Raw genomic sequence first — 23,394 nt, 5'->3', positions numbered from 1 at the left:
TAAATTTTATACTGTCATTATATTCTTATAATTTTTTGGTAATTTTGTGTGTGTGTGTGTGTATGTATTTCACCCTTCAGCTGGAGTTCAAATTTATTTTATTTCAATATATATTTTCCAAGGATTGTACATTATATTTTATTCATATCAACTTGGAATGAATAATGATCTGAAAAAAAAAATTATTTATTAGTTGTTGAAATAAATTTTATACTGTCTTTATATTCTTATAATTCTTTGGTAATTTTGTGTGTGTGTGTGTTTCACCGTTTAGCTGGAGTTCAAATTTATTTTATTTCAATATAAATTTTCCAATAATTGTACATTATGTTTTATTCATATCAACTTGGAATGAATACAGATTTAAAAAAAAAAAATTATTTATCAGTTGTTGAAATAAATTTTGTACTGTCATTATATTCTTATATATTTTTCGTAATTTTGTGTGTCTGTGTGTGTCTCTCTCTGTGTGTGTTTCACCATTCAGCTGGAGTTCAAATTTATTTTATTTCAATATAAATTTTCCAATGATTGTACATTATGTTTTATTCATATCAACTTGGAAGGAATACAAATTTGAAAAAAAAAATTATTTATCAGTTGTTGAAATAAATTTTATACTGTCATTATATTCTTATAATTGTTTAGTAATTTTGTGTGTCTGTGTGTGTGTGTGTGTGTGTTTCACCATTGAGCTAGAGTTCAAATTTATTTTATTTCAATATGAATTTTTCAATAATTGTTCATTTTTTTTATTCATATCAACTTGGAATGTATACAGATTTGAAAAAAAAAATTATTTATCAGTTGTTGTAATAAATTTTATACTGTCATTATATTCTTATAATTGTTTAGTAATTTTTTTTGTGTGTTTCACGACTTAGCTGGAGTTCAAATTTATTTTATTTCAATATAAATTTTCCAATAATTGTACATTATGTTTTATTCATATCAACTAGGAATGAATACAGATTTGAAAAAACAAAATTATTTATCAGTTGTTAAAATAAATTTTATGCTGTCATTATATTCTTATATATTTTTCGTAATTTTGTGTGTCTGTGTGTGTCTCTGTGTGTGTGTGTTGCACCATTCAGCTGGAGTTCAAATTTATTTTATTTCAATATAAATTTTCCAATGATTTTCCATTATGTTTTATTCATATCAACTTGGAATGAATACAGATTTAAAAAAAAAATTATTTGTCAGTTGTTAAAATAAATTTTATACTGTCATTAAATTCTCATAATTATTTTGTAATTTTCTGTGTTTGTGTGTGTGTGTGTGTGTGTTAATCACTATTCAGCTGGAGTTCAAATTTATTTTATTTCAATATATATTTTCCAATGATTGTACATTATATTTTATTCATATCAACTTGGAATGAATACAGATCTGAAAAAAAAAATTATTTATTAGTTGTTGAAATAAATTTTATACTGTCTTTATATTCTTATAATTCTTTGGTAATTTTGTGTGTGTGTGTGTGTGTGTTTCACTATTCAGCTGGAGTTCAAACTTATTTTATTTCAATATAAATTTTCCAATGATTGCCCATTATGTTTTATTCAATGTAAAATGAATACCGATTTGAAAAAAAAAAAAAAAATTATTCATCAGTTGTTGAAATTAATTTTATACAGTCATTATATTCTTATAATTGTTTAGTAATTTTGCATCTGTGTATATATATATATATATATATATATATATATATATATATATATATATATATATATATATATATATATATATATATATATATATATATATATATATATATATATATATATATATATATATATGTATGTGTGTGTGTGTGTGTGTGTGTGTGTGTGTGTGTGTGTGTGTGTGTGTGTGTGTGTGTGTGTGTATGTGTGTGTGTGTGTGTGTGTGTGTGTGTGTGTGTGTGTGTGTGTGTGTGTGTGTTTCACCATTCTGCTGGAGTTCAAATTGTTTTTATTTCAATATCAATTTTCCAATGATTTTCCATTATGTTTTATTCATATCAACATGGAATGAATACAGATTTGAAAACAAAAATATTTATCAGATGTTGAAATAAATTTTATGCTCTCATTATATTCTTATAATTGTTTAGTAATTTTTGTGTGTGTGTGTGAGTTTGTGTTTGTGTGTGTGTGTGTGTGTGTGTATGTATGTGTGTGTGTGTTTTTCAACATCTATCTGGAGTTCAAATTTATTTTATTTCCATATAAAGTTTCCAATAATTGTACATTATTTTTTATTCATATCAAGTTGGAGTGAATACAGATTTGAAAAAAAAAATATTTATCAGTTGTTGAAATAAATTTTATACTGTCATTATATTTTTATAATTTTTTGGTAATTTTGTGTGTGTGTGTGTGTGTGTGTGTGTGTGTGTGTGTGTGTGTGTATTTATTTCACCATTCAGCTGGAGTTAAAATTTATTTTATTTCAATATAAATTTTTCAATGATTGCCCATTATGTTTTATTCATATCAACTTGGAAGGAATACATATTTGAAAAAAAAAAAAAATATTTATCAGTTGTTGAAATAAATTTCATGCTGTCATTATATTCTTATACTTGTTTAGTAATTTTGTGTTTGATTGTGTGTGTGTGAGTTTCACCATTCAGCTGGAAATCAAATTTATTTTATTTCAATATAAATTTTCCATTGAGTGTCCATTTTGTTTTATTCATATCAACTTGGAATGAATACAGATTTGAAACAAAAATTTTATGTATCAGTTGTTGAAATAAATTTTATACTGTCATTATATTCTTATAATTGTTAAATAATTTTGTGTGTGTGTGAGTGTGTGTGTGTGGGTGGGTGAGAGAGAGAGAGAGAGTGTGTGTGTGTGGGTTAGAGAGAGAGAGTGTGTGCGTGTGTGGGTGAGAGAGAATGTGTGTTTCTGTGTGTGTGTGTGTGTGTGTGTTTCGCCATTCAGCTGGAGTTCATATTTATTTCATTTCATTATAAATTTTCCAATGACTGTCCATTATGTTTTATTCATATCAATTTGGAATGAATACAGATTTGAAACAAAAAATTTTATTTTTCAGTTGTTGAAATATATTTTATACTGTCATTATATTTTTATAATTGTTTAGTAATTCTGAGTATATGGAAGAAATTATTTCCAAATTATTATTACTTCAATTTGTTTATAGGATGAAGAGTATCATTTTTATTAGTGAGGGGGGGGGGAATTTTCTAATCAGTTTTCTTTTTTCTTTTTAATTTTTTATCGCATATATCTATATACATTTCTTCTCTTTTTTATAAAGGGCATAAGTATTTGTAAAATTTATGGGGCTGCCAAACATCAGAAATGATTTCCCTGAATATTATATTTGTCTTCATGTCTTTCATGCTGACACTTAAGCTGGATTCTCTTTTTTACATGTTTATTGAAACCACAGACTTGAAATACTTTACATGAATTTTAAATCATACATGCTCAATGAATCTTTTCTTTCATTTCATTTCCCAATCTTTTTAAGTTTTTATTTTCAACTGATGTTCAGATATATTTCATTGCAATTTAAAGTTTTCTGTCTGTGTTGATGTTCTAATGTAAGGGATCAGAAAAAAGTAACAGGAATTATAAATTGTTTCTTTGTCCTTGAATTCGAGAAATTTGTCTTGATACTAAATATCATGAATTTATGGCATAAAATCAATGTTTTTTCCTTCTTACCACTTTCTATTTGTATTTTTTCATTCTTTATGCTTTTTGCTGCTGCAACAGAATATGCGATCTCATTATTCTCATTTTTATATTTTACTTCTAATTCTAATATTCACTGAAAATGTTTGTATAAAAGAAAATACTTCTAAGACTATTTCTTTTGATTTCAAATATTCAAACATTTCTAAGTGTTATTAAGTCTGATTATTTTTCTCATTTCAATATATTCTTTTCTCAGCCTTTTTATAAAATTAAAAACTGCAAATATTGCTTTTTTAGCATATAAGGTATTTGAAAATGTAAAGTTTATTTTTTTGGCATATCAAGAAAAGTATGATCAGTTGTTACTACATTTGAATTTTTATTATATCTAAAATCTCGCTACATACTAATTTCAACGCCGAATGAAATTTGCTTTCTCTCTGATGAACTTAATAATTAATATGGATTTAGAAACACTGAGAATGGGATTTGATGTGTAAATATTTAATTCTCAGAATTTTTTTAAATAATTATTTATGTCCTGATGTGTATGTGTTTTACATTTCTTTAACAATACTGCATGTTGAATTCAAACATTTTTTGCTTTCCTTTTATAGGTATAAAATGTTATGAAAGGGACTTGTTTGAAATGCAAAGAAGGAGCTAAACTAATCTTAAGACATTTATCAGGTATGTTTATTTTAGTTTGTCTTTCATATTTTGAAGTTTTTTTTTATTTAATTACCACTTTGTGTTCATATTTAAATGTGTTATAATATAAGGCATGAGAAAAAAGTAACATGAATTATAAATTGGTCGTTTGTCCTTCAATTCCAGAAATGTGTCTTGATACAACAAATCATGAATTTATGGCATAAAATCAATGTTTTTTCCTTCTTGAAACTTTCTATTTGTATTTTTCATTCTTTATGCTTGTTGCTGCTGCAACAGAATATGTGATCTCATTATTCTCATTTTGATATTTTATTTCTAATTGTATCGTTCACTTAAAATGCTTTTATTAAAGAAAATACTTCTAAGACTATTTCTTTTGATTTCAAATATTCGATTATTTCTAAGTGTTATTAAGACTGATTATGTTTCTCATTCCAGTGTATACTTTTTTCAGCCATTTTATAAAATTAAAAACTTAAAATAATGCTTTGTTAGTATATAAGTTATTTGAAAATGTAAATTTTATTTTTTTGCATATCAAGAAAAGTATGATAATTTATTACTACATTTGATTTTTAATTATATCTAAAATCTCTGCTGCATACTAATGTCAACGCCGAATGAAATTTGCTTTCTCTCTGATGAACTTAATAATTAATATATATTTTGAAAAAGTGAGAATGGGATTTTATGTGTAAATATTTAATTCTCAGAATTTTTTTAAATAATTATTTATGTCCTGATGTGTATGTGTTTTACATTTCTTTAACAATACTGCATCTTGAACTTAATCATTTTTTACTTTCCTTGTATAGGTATAAAAAGTTAAGAAAGTGACTTGGTTTAAATGCAAAGAAGGAGCTAAACTAATCTTAAGACATTAATCAGGTGTGTATATTTTTGTTTGTCTTTCATATTTTCAAGTTTTTATATTTAATCACCACTTTGTGTTAATATTTAAATGTGTTCTCATGTAAGGGATCGGAAAAAGTAACATGAATTATAAATTGGCCCTTTCCCCTGGAATTCGAGAAATGTGTCTTGATACAGCAAATCATGAATTTATGTCATACAATTAATGTTTTTTCCTTGCCACTTTCTATTTGTATTTTTCATTCTTTATGCTTGTTGCTGCTTTAACAAAATATGCGATCTCATTATTCTCATTTTGATATTTTATTTCTAATTCTACCATTCACTTAAAATGTTTGTATTAAAGAAAATACTTCTAAGACAATTTCTTTTGATTTCAAATATTCGAAAATTTCTAAGTGTCATTAAGACTGATTACGTTTCTCATTCGAGTGTATACATTTTTCAGCCTTTTTATAAAATTAAAAACTTAAAATATTGCTTTTTTAGGATATAAGGTATTTCAAAATGTAAAGTTTATTTTTTTGGCATATCAAGAAAAGTATGATCAGTTGATACTACATTTGAATTTTCATTATATCTAAAATCTCGCTACATACTAATGTCAACGCCGAATGAAATTTGCTTTCTCTCTGATGAACTTAATAATTAATATATATTTTGAAAAAGTGAGAAAGGGATTTGATATGTAAATTTTTAATTCTCTGAATTTTAAAATTAATTATTAATGTCCTGATGTGTATGTGTTTTACATTTCTTTAACAATACTGCATGTTGAATTTAAACATTTTTTGCTTTCCTTTTAAAGGTATAAAAAGTTATGAAATGGAGTTGTTTGAAATGCAAAGAAGATAAACTAATCTTAAGACATTAATCAGCTGTGTATATTTTGGTATGTCTTTCATATTTTCAATTTTTTTTTATTTAATTACGACTTTATGTTCATATTTAAATGTGTTCTCATGTAAGGGATCAGGAAAAGTAACATGAATTATAAATTGGTCCTTTGTCCATGAATTCGAGAAATGTGTCTTGATGCAACAAATCATGAATTTATGGCATAAAATCAATGTTTTTTCCTTCTTGCAATTTCTATTTGTATTTTCATTCTTTATGCTTGTTGCTGCTGCAACAGAATATGTGATCTCATTATTCTCATTTTGATATTTTATTTCTAATTGTACCGTTCACTTAAAATGCTTTTATTAAAGAAAATACTTCTAAGACTATTTCTTTTGATTTCAAATATTCGAATATTTCTAAGTGTTATTAAGACTGATTATGTTTCTCATTCCAGTGTATACTTTTTTCAGCCATTTTATAAAATTAAAAACTTAAAATAATGCTTTGTTAGTATATAAGTTATTTGAAAATGTAAAGTGCATTTTTTGCATATCAAGAAAAGTATGATCAGTTGTTACTACATTTGAATTTTAATTATATCTAAAATCTCTTCTACATACTAATGTCAATGCAGAATAAAATCTGCTTCCTCTCTGATGAATTAATAATTAATATGGATTTCGAAACACTGAGAATAGGATTTGATGTGTAAATATTTAATTCTCAGAATTTTTTAAAATAATTATTTATGTCCTGATGTTTTTGTGTTTTACATTTCTTTTACAATACTGCATGTTGAATATAAACATTTTTTACTTTCCTTTTATAGGTATAAAAAGTTATGAAAGGGATTTGGTTGAAATGCAAATAAGGAGCTAAACTAATCTTAAGACATTAATGAGGTGCGTATATTTTTTGTTTGTCTTTCATATTTTCAAGTTTTTATATTTAATCACCACTTTGTGTTAATATTTAAATGTGTTCTCATGTAAGGGATCAGAAAAAGTAACATGAATTATAAATTTGTCCTTCTCCTTGAATTCGAAATTTATGTGTTGATACAACAAATCATGAATTGATGGCATAAAATCAATGTTTTTACCTTCTTGCCACTTTCTATTTGTATTTTTCATTCTTTAAGCATGTTGGTGCTGCAACAGAATATTCGATCTCATTATTCTCATTTTGATAATTTACTTCTTCTTGTACCATTCACTTAAAATGTTTGTATTAAAGAAAATACCTCTAATACTATTTCTTTTGATTTCAATTATTCGAAAATTTTTAAGTATGAAGAAAATTTTTAAGTCGGATTATTATTTCTCATTCCAATATATACTTTTCTCAACCTTTTTATAAAATTAAAAACTGAAAATATTGCTTTTCTAGGATATAGGGATTTGAAAATGTAAAGTTATTTTTCGGCATATCAAGAAAAGTATGATCAGTTGTTACTACATTTGAATTTTAATTATATGTAAAATCTCTGCTACATACTAATGTCAGTGCAGAATGAAATCTGCTTTCTCTCTGATCAACTTAATAATTAATCTGGATTTCGAAACACTGAGAATGGGATTTGATGTGTAAATATTTAATTGTGTGAATTTTTTAAATAATTATTTATGTCCTGATGTGTATGTCTTTTAGATTTCTTTAGTAATACTGCATGTTGAATTTAAACATTTTTTGCTTTCCATTTATAGGTATAAAATGTTATGACAGGGACTTGCTTGAAATGCAAAGGAGCTAAACTAGTCTTAAGACGTTAATCAGGTGTGTATATTTTTGTCTGTCTTTCATATTTTCAATTTATTTTTTAATTAATTGCCACTTTGTATTCATATTTAAATGTGTTCTAATGTAAGGGATCAGAAAAAAGTAACATGAATTATAAATTGGCTCTTTGCCCTTCAATTCGAGAAATGTGTCTAGATACAACAAATCATGAATTTATAGCATAAAATCAATGTTTTTTCCTTCTTTCCACTTTCTATTTGTATTTTTTATTTTTTATGCTTGTTGCTGCCGTAACAGAATATGCGATCTCCTTATAATCTTTGCGATATTTTACTTTTAATTCTACCATTCACTTGATATGTTTGTATTGAAGAAAATACTTCTAGGACTATTTTTTTTTTATTTCAAATATTCCAACATTTCTAAGTGTAATTAATACTGATTATGTTTCTCATTCCAGTATATACTTTTCTCAGCCTGTTTATAAAATTAAAAACTGAAAATATTGCTTTTTTAGGATATAAGGTATTTGAAAATGTGAAGTTTATTTTTTGGGCATATCAAGAAAAGTATGATCAGTTGTTACTACATTTGAATTTTAATTATATCTAAAATCTCTGCTACATACTAATATCAATGCAGAATAAAATCTGCTTTCTATCTGATGAATTAATAATTAATCTGGATTTCGAAACACTGAGAATGGGATTTGATCTGAAAATATTTAATTCTCTGAATTTTTAAAAATAATTATTTATGTCCTGATGTGTATGTGTTTTACATTTCTTTAACAATACAGCATGTTGAATTTAAACATTTTTTGCTTTCCTTTTATAGGTATAAAAAGTTACGATAGGGACTTGGTTCACATGCAAAGAAGTTGCTAAACTAATCTTAAGACATTAATCAGGTGTGTATATTTTTGTATGTCTTTCATATTTTCAAGTTTTTTTCTTTAATTACCACTTTGTGTTCATGTTTAAATGTGTTCTAATGTGAGGGATCAGAAAAATTTAACATGAATTATAAATTGGTCCTTTGACCTTGAATTCGAGAAATGTGTCTTGATACAACAAATCATGAATTTATGGCATAAAATCAATGTTTTTTCCTTCTTGCCACTTTCTGTTTGTATTTTTCATTCTTTATGCTTGATGCTGATGCAGCAGAATATACGATCTCATTATTCTCTTTTTGATATTTTACTTCTAATTGTACCGTTCACTTAAAATGTTTGTATTAAAGAAAATACTTCTAAGACTATTTCTTTTGATTTCAAATATTGGATCTCTGCTACATACTTATGTAAATACGGAATGAAATCTTCTTTCCCTCTGATGAACTTAATAATTAATCTGTATTTCGAAAAATTGAGAATGGGATTTTATTTGTAAATTTTTAATTGTATGAATTTTTAAAAATAATTATTTATGGCCTAATGTGTTTGTGTTCTACATTTCTATAGCAGTACTGCAAGTTGAATTTAAACATTTTTTGCATCTCCTTTTTTAGGTATAAAAAGTTATGAAAGGGGCTTGGTTGAAATGCAACTAAACGAAAGACATTAATCAGGTGTGTATATTTTTGTTCGACTTTCATATTTTTAAGTTCTTTTGATTTTAATTACCAGTTTTTGTTTATATTTAAATGTGTTCTAATGTAGGGGAGCAGAAAAAAGTAGCAAGAATCATAAATTGGCATATCAAGCGATAGCACGTAGTTTAAATTTTTCAGAAAAATTTACTGAGAAACGAATTTAAGAAACAGAAAAATTATATTTCGAATGAGCAGAAGATGAAATTATAGAAAACCCGGTTGAGGAATTTAGATGTTATTTTTTAACTCTGTAACTGACTGTTATTGTACCGATAGAAAATAGGTTTTAAATTATTTCAAATTAATCCGTGATATAAAAGATTTAGAAAAACTTGTATTAGAAAAATGTTCCAAAAACCATGAAATGTTTTGTAACGATGTAGATGAAACCCTAATCCAAATAATTGTTTTGCTGTGGTATTTGATTTTGAATGAAAGGGATGTAAATAACGCTCAACTCAATTTGCAATATATATAATTAATAATTATAATGATTTATTTCTAAATGTGTTAACTGTGTTAAAACTTTTCTTTACATTGCCGGTTATAATAAATGCTGAGCGCTCTTTCATCAAGTTAAAACTAATAAAGAATTGTCTACTGTCAAGCATGTGTGCATAACGCTTAAATGCACTTGCTATACAAAGCATCGAAACAGAAATTGCAAAAAATTGTGATTTTCCTGAAGTAATTAATAGCAAAAACAAAATTACGCATTCAATAAAGATGCAATAGAAAAAGATGCACATATTGATGTGTTCGTATTTGTATATATATATATATATATATATATATATATATATATATATATATATATAAGTAACCAATCTAAAGTAAGAAAAAGTTTGAAAACGAAACTAAAATGAAAACGAAACAAAACAGTTTCGAAATCGCAACTAAAATTTATTACCTATTTAAACTAAAACCAAAAAGGAACTTCATAGTATTTAGAGAGCGCAATTGCAGCTACTTCTAAAACACAGATGATTTGATACAAAAGTATTAGAATCAAGTTAATAGGAAAAAACAAAAATCAAATAAAAATTAAACCAAAAAATTATTAAAAAATATTAAAAAAGAATCCGGCCTGAAGACTTTAATGTCTGTATGTCCTCACAGAAAAAATCCCTTTATTTGAATCCCTGCCTGAGGGTGACCCTTGAAAAAGTCTTCAGGCCGGATTCTTTTTTAATATTTTTTAATAATTTTTTTGGTTTAATTTTTATTTGATTTTTGTTTTTTCCTATATATATATATATATATATATATATATATATATATATATATATATATATATTACTTTGCCAAAAATTCAGACCCCTAATGGTTTCTTGCACCTGGGCTCCTTCATAGAGAAGGCCGTCTCTGGTGAATATGGTTGGTGATACTTTCACATTAGAACTGAGTGATTTTTATTTTAATTCAATAAGGAATAAGGAAAATGATAAGGTGGAAGAAAATAATTCAGAATCTGATGCTGAAATCAATGGTATAAGAATACCAATTTTGTTGCAAGCTGCAACCACTTTAGGTAATGTTCATCGCTTTTTACTTGAACGTGAAAATTCTTCTACATGCTTAAATTGTATCTATCATATACAGTTGTATTTTAGAGAATACCGTGATAAATATATAAAGCAAACACCTACAATGCAATATTTTAAAGTTGAAACGTGAAATTGCAGTAAAATTTCATTAAAGTATTTTTGTGATGTTGCATTGTATGTTCTATCAGGGTTTTTTATTTATTTTTCCATTTCTTCTATATTATTGTTAATACGAATTTTGATGTTCTCTTGGAATTCGTCTTAACGAGGTTGAATTGTATATCATTCATTCTTAAAACATGGTATGCAATTAAATGTACAGTATGTGTAATGTTTGTCACATTAATTAGCCCTGCATATGTTTGTTTCTCCTTTTTTTTTTTTTTGAATATTTTTTTAATTAAGTAACAGCGTTCTGTTAATTTTTAAATGTGTTCTAATGTAAGGAATCATAAGAAATGAATACAAATTTTTAATTAGATATTTGTTGATGAATTGAAGATATTTGTCTTGATATTACAAGTGATGAATTGGATCGTATGTAAGAGTATATTGTTAGAAGTTCATAGCTTTGTGTACATGTCGAAGGTGTTCATTTTGAAGACATTATTTTTGTTTGCTTTTTCCAGTTTGGACAATTTTATTTTTATTAAAACACCAGCTGAGATTTGGTCTTAGTCAATGAATTTACATCTTTCTCAACATGTTTTAATGACAGAAAAATGAAACCTTCTTTGTGTATAGAGGAATGTAAGTAAAAAAAAAAATTTCTCATTTGCTTTATTTTATTATTCGGGCCATGTATGTTTTCATTTTTGTATCTTTATATTTTCAACCTATAAAGATGAAAAATATGCTCATACACTCTTGCACTTTATTTGAGAGGCTTTGCAATTGGAAGTATGTGTCTAATTGCTTAAATTTAGAAAGTAGTCTTGAAGCCTCTGTGTGTGTATTTTCCTAGTACTCAATTAATATTTGTATTGACTCTATATGCACACAAAAGTAATATAATGATAAGAATACTGAAAACATATTATGTTTAAACTTAAGGCTTGCCTCTTATTATTTTAATAATAATTTGAAAATATTTTTTTCCCCCTTCAGTCGATAAGTTCGATTTCTTTGTAACATACGATTTGATACCAGTAATAGAAATAATAAATATAAATATTAAATTTTACCCCCTATCTTGTCATTCCATTTCCGACATTGCTTTTCTTATTTCGTGAATTTTGTTAGCTCTTTATTTCATTGGCTTTTCTCAGCTAAGGGTTTTCATTTAATACATTCTTTCTCTTCTATTAATTCCATTTAATTTAAAAAACATTTCCCAGAATAAATGAAAGATATGTTGCTAAATACTTTTTTCCTTCTTCTTGCCACTTTCTGTTTGTATTTTTCATTGATTGTGCTGTTTGATGATACTTTCTTTCTCTTTCAATTAGAATATTCGATCTCCTTTTTCTTTGTTGCCTTCTAATTGTTCTATTCACTTAAATTTTCTGACTAAAAAGAAATATTTCCAAGACTGCAAAATTATTTGTTTTTAGTTAAAAATTCCAATTATTTCTCTGTGGTATTAAGGTAGAGCTGTTTCTCATTTCAATACAATTTTTACTGGTGATTTTTTTTCTTTAAATACTGTAAAAGTATTGCCACTTTATGACATTCATAAATTATTTTTAAATTGAAATTGTTTTTATGTAAATCCACAAAAAGTATGATAAATGTTATTACTATAGAGTTTTATTTACTCTCGAAATACCTTTTTTTTAATACTAATATTAATGCAATAAGAATGTTGTCTTACTCTGATGAATATGAATAGTTAATCTGAATTTGGGAAAAGTCAAATTGGGATTTGATACGTATATGCGTATTTCCAATGTGTGATATTATTTTTTAATAATTTTCATACACCTAAGTGTTTAGGTTTAAGTTTCTGTATCAATACTATTATAACTATGGAAACAAAATTGTTTTTTCTTCTTAAATTCATCAAGATTTATTAATGGATCTTTTCTGAGATTCAAATAAAAGTTAACATTATCTTGTCACATTAATTACGGCTGGATATATTTTTCCTCTCTTCTTAAAGGTTTCTTTCACTTAATAACAATGTTTTATTAATCTTTAAATGTCTTCTATTGTAATGAATCAGAAGAAACTAATATGAATTTTAAATTTGATCTTTGTTATGAATTCTAAAAATTTGTCTTGATATGACAAGTGATGAACTGGATCTTGAGTAAGAGGGCGTTGTTAGAAGCATTTAAATTTGTATACATGTTGAAGTTGTTCATTTTGAAAAAGTTATTACTTTTTTTCATTTTGGGCAATTTTATTTTTTAAAACTGCAGAAGAAAATGTATTTTCACACTCTTGGGTTCCTTATTTAAGAGGCTTTGCAATTGGAAGCATATATCTAATTGCTTTAAATAAATTTTGGGGTGTTCCTGTCGTTTGAGGTTATGGAACACTATATGCTACCATACCTGGCTAAATGCATTTTTGATAACTAAAGACACCATGACAAGGTTCGGTGCATTTTATTTAGCTTCTTTGTTTCAATCATGTAGCTGTAGAATTAGGAAGCACAAGAATACATTGCTAGAAAGATTGATTGAATTGATTGATTGAAAGAGGGGGATTCAGGGATTTTTAGCTACAAAAGCTGTCATCCCAGTGCTAGAAAGTAAGCAAAAGTAAAATAGACGATAATGGCAGACCCATCTCACTAGCGAAACAGATAAAACTTCAGAAGGCATGCATAGTTATTGATGTCATATGGTGTTTTTGTCAAGCTACATTTACAATTTAATCTCCTAATTAGATCTTTTAGGTAGTTTTGACTTTCTTTTTTTCTCTTTGAAAATAATGAATAAAGAAAAAATATTAGGTACTTGAATACAATAAGAAACAGTATTTTAATGCTGAAAGTGATTCTTATTAATTTTGCTCTTGACAAATAGGCCTCTTCCCCTTTACTTCTTTTTTCAAAAATCTGAAATTCGTGAAAAATGCTTAATGTTTAATGTAAGAAGTTTTTCATCAGAAAATTTCTTCAGGAAGATGCTTATCTGAATATGGAGGAAAAAAAATCAGACATTTTCAACTTCAAGTAATAGAATATTATGATGAAGGAAAGAAATATAGTCAATGAAAATTTTCTTTTAGAGTAACATTTCATTATTTATTTAATTTATTGCCAAAAATGTCACAATACGCATAACAGTGAAGTTTTAATAATTAATTTCTTCATGAAAATTTCTATATGTAGTTACTATAATCTTAATAAAAAAGATACCGTTAATTCAATGACAATAACACCATTTTTTAAAGACATTAAATTCAAACTGAGGTTTAACTCATTAGACATGGGATTCTTCAATTATAATTATAAATACCAAGTAGGATCACAAAATTTCCGATGCATCTTATTTTTTAACTTTTCAAAATTTTCAGCAGGGGGGGATAGTTAAGGAAATAATCAGTACTTGGTCTTAATGGCTTCTTCAGCAAAATATTTTTATAGATACATAATAAATACTATTTTAGAAGCTTTACGCCTTTCTGTTCATTTTACTAAGCATTTTCATTATTTTATGTCATTTTTACTAAAATTCGTAAAAAATGGATATACTCTTCTATTTCTAGACTGTTAACAATGTAACCAAATTTCTAACGTAAAACGATGTAAAATTTGACATTTTTCTTCGAGTTAAAAGAATTTTAAATATAAATTTCAATCTTTTACAGATTCTGCCCAGAATTAAGTAAATATATCACTGGCTTTTTTGAAATCTGCTTTGTCAATTATGATTTGTGTTAAGGACAGGATAGTAATTCGGAATGAAAAATAAAAGAGAAAATATCTCCAAATTCAGTAATGACTTTTATCAATAACATTCGTTATTGATATCCAAAATTCTTATGTTTTTGGATCACCGCTGGTGATGTGATTAATATTCGTTTCGAAATCTTACAATACTTGATTAAAAATAAGCATAAAATATTTTTTTAGATTGATTAAATATAGAAAAATAGTTATATGACAAAAAAACTGAAATCAATTAAAAAAATTTAATTTTAAAATGACGTTAAAAAATAACATCCAAATTTTGTTTAATTTTTAATTAAAAATTCCAATTAAAATTTCAGAAAAATCGCTATGAGGTGGAGATTATCACCTTCCAAAATATAGATGTGCGAAGTTTGGTAGCTCTTTATTGAATGGTCTACCTATAGAGCATCAACACACACACAAATACGCATTAATTTTTATTATAAGTAAAGACAAAGGTATACATTATCCCCCAAATTCAAAAATAAGATTTCGTTCTTTAGATATTTCAAGAATAATAAATGCCAAGCGTATCAATTTTTTAGCACTCAAGTTAAGACCGGTGTACCTTATTATTTTACCGTGCCGTTTACAAAATTTAAAAAAGAATGCAAACATTATTTAGCTTTAAAATGAATAAAATATCTAAAACATAAAGCTCTTTTTTCCAGAAGATTTCTGAAATTTTTTTGAGATGTATTATGTCAACAGGTCATGTAATGACTATTGCAATTATAGAATATGTTAGGAAGTTTTAAAATTTTTCATATAAGAGCTTTTAATCATCATTTTTCTTTTCAATAACTGTTTCTTTTAGATAATATTTTTAGCTGTTTTTCAAGTGACTGATTTTAGCTCATTAAGTAACATGACGAAATGTTTTTAATTTCTAATCTAATTTATCATCACAATAAAAAACCAAAGAGAAATCGGCAAGTTCTTTTAGTTCTCTAAGCAAGTCCTTTCGCTGTTTTCTGAGAAAAAAACGAAACATGACTTTTATCTGCCCGGCCACGGAAGATCGTGGTAAATGCCGTTAACGATGACCTGACTCTGAAAGAAGAATAGAACTTTTAGTGCATAATAATATCGATTTTTGTAACATTGAAACCTTAATCACCTTAAATAATTGAAAAATCGTTTGAGAAAGCGGAAATTTTAAATTATGACTTCTTTTTAAAGTTCTCAATATTTAATGCGAAATTACGAAAATAAGTACACACATATTACCTTTTATTACTATTTTAACAAACTTTTATTGATTATTAACCTCTAGCATGTATTTTTGACCATTAATTAGCTTTGATCAGAAGATTCAAAAATACCTCTAATTTTCAATGTTCCTTTGCATTTTCCCAATGTTTATTTAAAAGTGTTTTCAAAAAGATTTTTTTTTTTTTTTTTTTTTTTTTTTTTGTTACTCTTAACAACTCGAAAAATTCTGATTTCCATTTACAGTGCCATTTTTTTCAAGCATGAAATTTGCTCATATCTCTATTGAAAAACTTCAGAAAGTAATAATGCTTTTATTCTTTTTCCCTGAATAATTTCGTTAGTTTTAAAAGATCAACTCTTGATAACGCCTTTGCACCATAAAAACTGGCTCTATTGTAAGCTTTTACATTCTTTTCCGAAAATTACCATGATTTTATTTTTCGAAAATAAAAAGCACAGTTCGAATTTCTGGTACTTGGTTGATTAACAGAAAATCCCAACGTACAAAGTTAATAGAACGTTAACACAAACTATAAAGCAATTGAGTTTTATTTATATTGATTTTATTTAAAAGAGTAAAACAACTTTTCACATACAGTTAAAAACATATTGTGCAATAAATAAAGAAAAATAAAGCAACATTATTTGGCGGGTATTAGATACATCCGAAAAAAGTCAGGGAAATTTCTTTAAAAACTTAGAAATGTCAGGGAAAATCAAACAGCAGAAGTGAAGGCCATCCTGCTTAATTGCTCTGTAAAAGAAATGAGTTTGGTCCAGAAACCAATGGAGCAATCTTTTGCAAAGGCAACCTTTTATTTTTATTATTATTCTTTCTTACCAATACAATTAAGGACAGTAAATTTTTTTTCTAGATTTTTCTTGCTAGAGCTCTCTTATGGACAAAATGTTTACTTTAATTTTATACTTTTTATTCTTGTTTTTCATTTTTCGTATATTTTATCCAAATTTTCAAATACAAATAAAAAGTTTTCAATGATGCTCAGCTCTCAGAATTTAGTTTGAGCCTTAGCTATTTCTTACTTGATATTAAGTTTGTATCATAGTTCAATTTTCTGCAGCTTTTTTTATCAGATACAAAACAAAATGTATGCATATAATACTTCTAATCAGATGAGCGTTTGTATCAAGCCAAGGGATATGATGTGTATTTCATGGCAGGCCATATCTATTTATTTTTTATAAACTTAAGTCTATATTTTAATGGAATATAAATTTTACACTCTGTAAGGCATTTATATAGTTTGTTTGAATTCATAATAATTTGACTTTAGAATAACCTTCAAACTATACATATGATTTTTTTCTTTCTTATATTCCCATAAAAGTTTTATAATTGCAGTATTACTGAAAGTGTGATTTGTTCATGATTATTATTTTATTTTAATTAAATAATGAATAATCTGATCAGTTTCACTCCTGGGCAAATGATATTAAAAACTTTCTTGAATATTTATTTTTTTTCCTTGTGATTTTATACGAAAGGTCGGAAATAATTTTTATGATGTTGCACTTGATGTCTAAACCTGCCATTTCTGTCTGGAGTTCTCATATATTTATGCTCTGAAATGGCACATTTTCCTTTTCAATGACTTTTTTTAAGAGTTATTAATCAGTGCACAATTTACTTTTAATGTATTCTATTTAATTTAAGAGTATCTTAAAGAAAATGTTTTTCATGCTCTGACAAATGTTGTGTATCTCGCAAGAGCAATCCTGTAATTTTTTTTATTGGAATTTCATTTAAAGTTTTTAATTCAAAATAAACTTTATCCTAAATTATTACTTATTTGAAATTACTTTCAAATAGAATATTTACCTTGTTTTTTCCTTTTAATTTTCTGTTAAGCCAAATTTTGAAATAGAAATATAACATTTTTAGCAGTGTAACGCACTCAAAATTTTATTGGTGCCTTATTTATTTTGCCTTTGACAACTAACTGATTCGTCAAAAATATTGGTTATAGTCAATTCCAGTTAATTGTCTTAGATGTCCATGATTCTAACAAATTGTTTATTGTAGTCGTGATATTTTATCTCTCTTATGTATCTTATCTTCATTGTGTCACATGAACCTTTCTAATGGAGACAAACTTATGACATTATAACGTGTTTCGTACGGATTTGATTTAATTCAACTTAACAATTTCTGGAAAAATGTAAACTGTAATTTAAGGAAATGGATTCGAACTCTTTAAAATTCTTTTCTTGTAAATGTGAGCGTTGTTTGGCAAACAAGCAAATTTGCCTAGTTCCATATCAGTTTTACGGATTAAAGGAATCTGACGTTCCGGTATTATGTTAATTAAAGAAGTTTTATTTACATTCTTGTAGTTTTGTTGATATTGAATGCTGCTGTAACATAACGCTCTTAAAAACGTAAGTGTGCGTCTCATCGATCTTCAAAATTTCGCGGTATATTGTGACTTCATTTTTCTTTTTCATTCATCTTATAAATTGCACAGATATGAAACAGAATCCCTCTTCGTTAGCTTTCAACAATGGAAGAATTCCCGTGAATAAATATTTGATGAAACAATGAAATTGGTGTGAATTTCTATTGTTGAAAATCAAGCAAAAAACTATTTTTTAAAAAATGGCAAAAAGATTCAGAAAAATTTGCACGATTATTAAATTGGTATAGTTAAAAAGAAAATTTTACAATTTTAACACGACATGAAGTTTATTTTTGTGCAGTAATATTTTCGTAAGTCGTGGGAAATTAATTTTAATTAAAGTTTGAAAAGAAAAAGCGCCCCAGGATGAACTTTTCCTTTTCTTTTAATTATATATATGCGAAACTTGGCAACTGTAGATCAAACGATCTAATCTATAGAACGACAATACACATAAAGAATTAAAATCTTTTCGATTAATCAAGTTTGGCTGTAAATAGAACCTTTTTGATAATTTCTAGGAAATGTAAAATACCTATATATTTTTTTAGAAATTTGAAGAATATGGTATCAATTTTGTTTTCCACTATTAAATGAACATTTTCTGCCTCTACACATCCCAAGTCTAGCAAACAAGAAAGCTGTAATCCCTGTAAAATAATGCATAGTCTTAAAATTCTTGATTTAACATTTCCGCTATGTAACTTGTGCAGTTTGGTTAATTCTGTTATTTTTCAATTTTAATATTAATAATAAAAAATTTGTTGTTGTTGTTTTTTAGCTTTATTTGGTATATATTATACAACTCAAAAAATTGCTTCAGTCTAAATACAATAAAAATGACATTTGTTTGCTAAAAGATTAGGCATAATGTATTAAAAAAAAATTTTCAGCTTTTTTTTTTGTCGGTTTTTCCCTTTAAGATTAGAAATTTGCTTGCAGTTGATTTCCATTAATTATTTGTTTTAATACCATCATCATTTACCGACTAATCACATTGATTTGGCAATCTGATATATGTCGATTTAAAAGAATCAATTGATTTTTAAAAGAGCAATATGAACTATTTGCTTATCTGTAAAATATAGCCTATTGAATCTCTGACTAAAACATCGATTTTGACAAATACCAGTATCCACATGAAGCAGAATAGACATTTTCTCCGATTAGCAAACTGTTTTGCTAGTTTCCTACAGATAGCAAATTTTGTTCTTCAATAATTAAATTACTCCGAAGAAATGCGAGTAAAAGAAAAAAATTACCGCCTAGTCTCAAAATGTTGCAGAAAATATTCCGATTGTTTACCTTTTTTCAACTATGAAAAAAAACTGTGGAGGGAATGCAGCCTCTCCTACCTCTGCTTCATCGATTCCCAAACGCCTCGCTGATTGGTCCATTTATCTACCCCAGCCACCATGCCCTTCTCCCTTATCCTGGAGAACTGCGCTTACAACTGGTGTCATCGACTCTAATTGCTCTCTACGAGTTTTCTGCAGTTACCAACAGATGGCAGTGTTAAACCAGTTCTCCTCTCTCCTATACTGTTAGATTTCCCTAAATCGCAGCATTACTAATGCAAATTGGAATCCATGGCAGAATCTTTCTTGCTGTAATTATGGAAAGCTCAATAAGTATTTAAAAAAAAAAAAAAAAAAAAGAAATCAGAATCATTTTTGTGAATTTGCATTTCTTTTCTTATATGAAACATACAAATTTGTAAGTCGCTTCCGTTTTCACAAAAAAAAAGCGAAAAGAGATTATTGGGAAAAAATTTGTACTATATTTTGTAATCCAAAAAAAATATAAATAAAATAAAATAAAAATAATAATTCTAAATGAATTTTCGAATCGTATAAATCAGAATTCTAAATACAACAATATTATTTTACAAAACAATCACTAAATTTGTAATCGAGCACACAAAATTGAATATTTACTATTAACTTTTCTATCAAAATACAATTATTGAACCTATTCACTTGGATTTTTCTAGAATAAAATCCTTCCTTAACAGCAAAAAATTGAAATTTTGGAACTTAAGAAACCAATCTATAAAACTAAAAAATCTACCTCTGAAGCTGACAACATACCAACTATCTGGCTCAAAAATCTCAATAACGATCAATCAACTTCAAATTATTTTGAAATTATTTCAACATCAATTTGATTCGGTTGACATCCTTAAACAGTGGAAACATTGTTTAATCATTCTGATTCCCAAACCAAACAAAGACAAAACCAAGTCTTCTTCCTATCGTCCCAACCTCAGTTTTTTGCAAAATCGTTGAACACATCCTCATTTAATGCAATACTTATTATTTAACTTGCAATAAAAAAAAAATTACAATAGCCTGCGTGGTTTTATACCCTTCAGAGATATCTAAACCTCAATTTATAACATTCATACAAAAATCGCAAAAGCTCATGAACAACAACAACACACACAAAAAAAAGAAGAAGAAGAAGATGTAAATCGTGATATTAAAAGTGCTTATGGTTCTGTCAATATTAATGGCCTTCGTTTTAAATGCTCACAACTTAGTGTAACAGGAAACATGGCAAAATGGTTGTCCAACTTCCTTCAACCCAGAACTTTCCAGATATCTAAATCCTGATCAGAGACTTACCTCAGTGTGGTGGACTTCCATCTATTCTATTTGCCATCTTTATGCACGACTTCCATGAAACCCTAAAGGAAGGGGTTGAATGTATTCTCTTTGCGGATGATATTTCTGTTTTCTGTAGCCATCATTCCTGGGAAATTATTTTCAAAAAAATTCAGAACACATTGGAAAACATATAAAGTGGTGCAACTACTGGATATTAGAAATCACTCCAGAGTAAAGTGCAATAGCTGAATTGTCCAAGAAAAAATTGCATCGTATCCACACGTTTCCACACCCTTTAAAACGGAATGAAATTATTAAATTTCTTGGTATGCATTTTCTATAAAAGGAATCAAAACTTAGTATTACTAATAAACCATGTACTCGAAAAGATAAATAGTCTGAAGATATTTGCATCAAAAAACATGGCCACAGAACTGAAGGTACTATTAACATTACAAATAACAGAATTTTAAGCATATTTTATTATGCTTCTAGCCTAAACAGTAAGTTTTCTGAGAGTCAATTTAAAGCATGCATCACTATTCAAACAATAGCTCTGTGAATTGATCTATGTCTCCCAAAATGGACTCCGAATATCGTTCTCCTGAAAACTGTTCCACAGGAAATTCTCTCTAAAAAAAATCAAGCGGCTGGTTTCCCAATTCTTCATTAAGCAAATAGCTAATGATTTACATTCCTCACTTCTAACAGAGACTCCCAGAATAATCGAGTAATTCGATTAAATATATATATATATATATATATATATATATATATATATATATATATATATATATATATATATATATATATATATAACCATTTTGTTTACTCTAAGAAATTTAAACGTATCTTCCAATCAAACCTAGCCTGAAATCCCCTTGACTAACTCTAATCCCTTCGAAATTTTACTTACGGATTCTAAATTTCAAAATAATTTCCCTTTGATTAAAAATTATGATTTTTTGAAAGAATGCATTCGGAATTTCTTTCCAGATCAGTTTATTATTGCTACTGATACATTAAAAAAACACTCCCAATACATTTCAACTGCCGATTTTTCTTCTATTCAAAAATTTGGATTTCAAACATCTCTTATAAATTCCTTTTTTTTACTGCAGAAAGTTTAGCCATTACTAAAGCACTTGATATAGTCCTCGCCCTTGCAAAAAATTGTCTGATTCTTACAGATAACTACTCTGGAGATACATCCTTGAAAAATATCTCCATCCAATCGCTAAAAATCAATTCAACATATTCCAAAGTACAAATTTTGACCAAACTAATTCAAAGAATATCCTTCCTAAGGATACTTAGTAACTCGAATATAATCTGAAAAGACCTTACAGATTGTTTAGCTGAGAAATTTACAGAAAATAACCTTCAATAGAATGTCGCTCCAGAAAGTAGCATGATATCACAATTAATAGCTATGGAATAATATTTCATCTCTTTAGGAGATAATCTAAGCATGCAAGCACTGTCTTCCTAATCCAAAATTCAGAGGAAAGATTTTGTTTTGGCCACACTAATCATCAAAACAATTATAGCACCAAGACTTTTGAATCACTTTAACCTTCAAAAGGATCCATTTTGTTATAAGTGTAGCAGCATTAATGACATTGAATACATAATTCTTCACTTAGATAAGCAAGATATAGGTTGATACCTTTCAGTCTAATTTAATACATACAAATTAACATTTGGTGCGGAAAAAATTCTAGGGTAAGTCATACTAAATTTGTTAATTTAAAATTTCGACACGAAGATGAATTATAATGTCAACTGTAAAAGAAAAGCTTGATATACATAAACATAAATAAACATTACTAAATTTCCAACGGAATTGAATCAACTTACTGAAAGAAAAAAAACGAAACGTATGCAACTTGTTTAAAATGAACACTTTTGCATATATACAAAGTTTAAATCCTCTAACAATACTATCCCACATACGATTAAGTTCATCACATGAGATTTCAAGACAGATTACTTTAATTGATCAACAGAGATTTAATTTAAAATTCATTTAATGTTTTCTAATTCCTTACATTAGAACTCATTTAAATATTAACTTAATATTGTAATCAAATAAAAAATCTTCTTAAACTGAAAGAAGAATAAAAAATATACAGACCTAATTCATGTGACAAGATTATTTTAACTTTTTTTTTTTTTTTTTCATTTCAACAAAATGCCATTGCTAATTTTTAATGCTTATAAAAAGAAATAGCAAAAAATGTTTAAATATTGATTGATTATTGTTAAAGAAATGTAAAACATAAACACTTTTATGTATAATTAAAAAAGTATTCAAACATTCAAAATAAATACATTAAATCCCAATCTGAGATTTTCTAAATTCT

At 26.7% G+C, this 23,394-nt stretch overlaps 1 long non-coding RNA gene across 9 annotated transcripts in view; it reads left to right on the top strand.

The window, feature by feature from the left end:
• Window positions 1–23,394, top strand: part of LOC129960078 (uncharacterized) — a 78,183-nt gene that overhangs the window by 5,294 nt on the left and 49,495 nt on the right. For 6 of the 9 annotated variants that reach the window (XR_008783518.1, XR_008783517.1, XR_008783519.1 and 3 more), the window contains exons 4-11: window positions 4,284–4,356; window positions 5,157–5,229; window positions 6,023–6,106; window positions 6,887–6,959; window positions 7,764–7,833; window positions 8,635–8,707; window positions 9,310–9,369; window positions 11,570–11,690. This is a non-coding gene — a long non-coding RNA (uncharacterized LOC129960078). Of the gene's footprint in view, window positions 1–4,283; window positions 4,357–5,156; window positions 5,230–6,022; window positions 6,107–6,886; window positions 6,960–7,763; window positions 7,834–8,634; window positions 8,708–9,309; window positions 9,370–11,569; window positions 11,691–18,970; window positions 19,114–23,394 lie in introns of those variants that run through there. The other 3 variants (XR_008783525.1, XR_008783524.1, XR_008783523.1) reach the window with 3 other exon arrangements.

This window comes from Argiope bruennichi, chromosome X2, assembly GCF_947563725.1.
Source record: "Argiope bruennichi chromosome X2, qqArgBrue1.1, whole genome shotgun sequence".
Taxonomy (NCBI): domain Eukaryota; kingdom Metazoa; phylum Arthropoda; class Arachnida; order Araneae; family Araneidae; genus Argiope; species Argiope bruennichi.
Note: the sequence above shows the minus strand (reverse complement) of the source record. Positions and strands in the feature narration are given on the sequence as shown.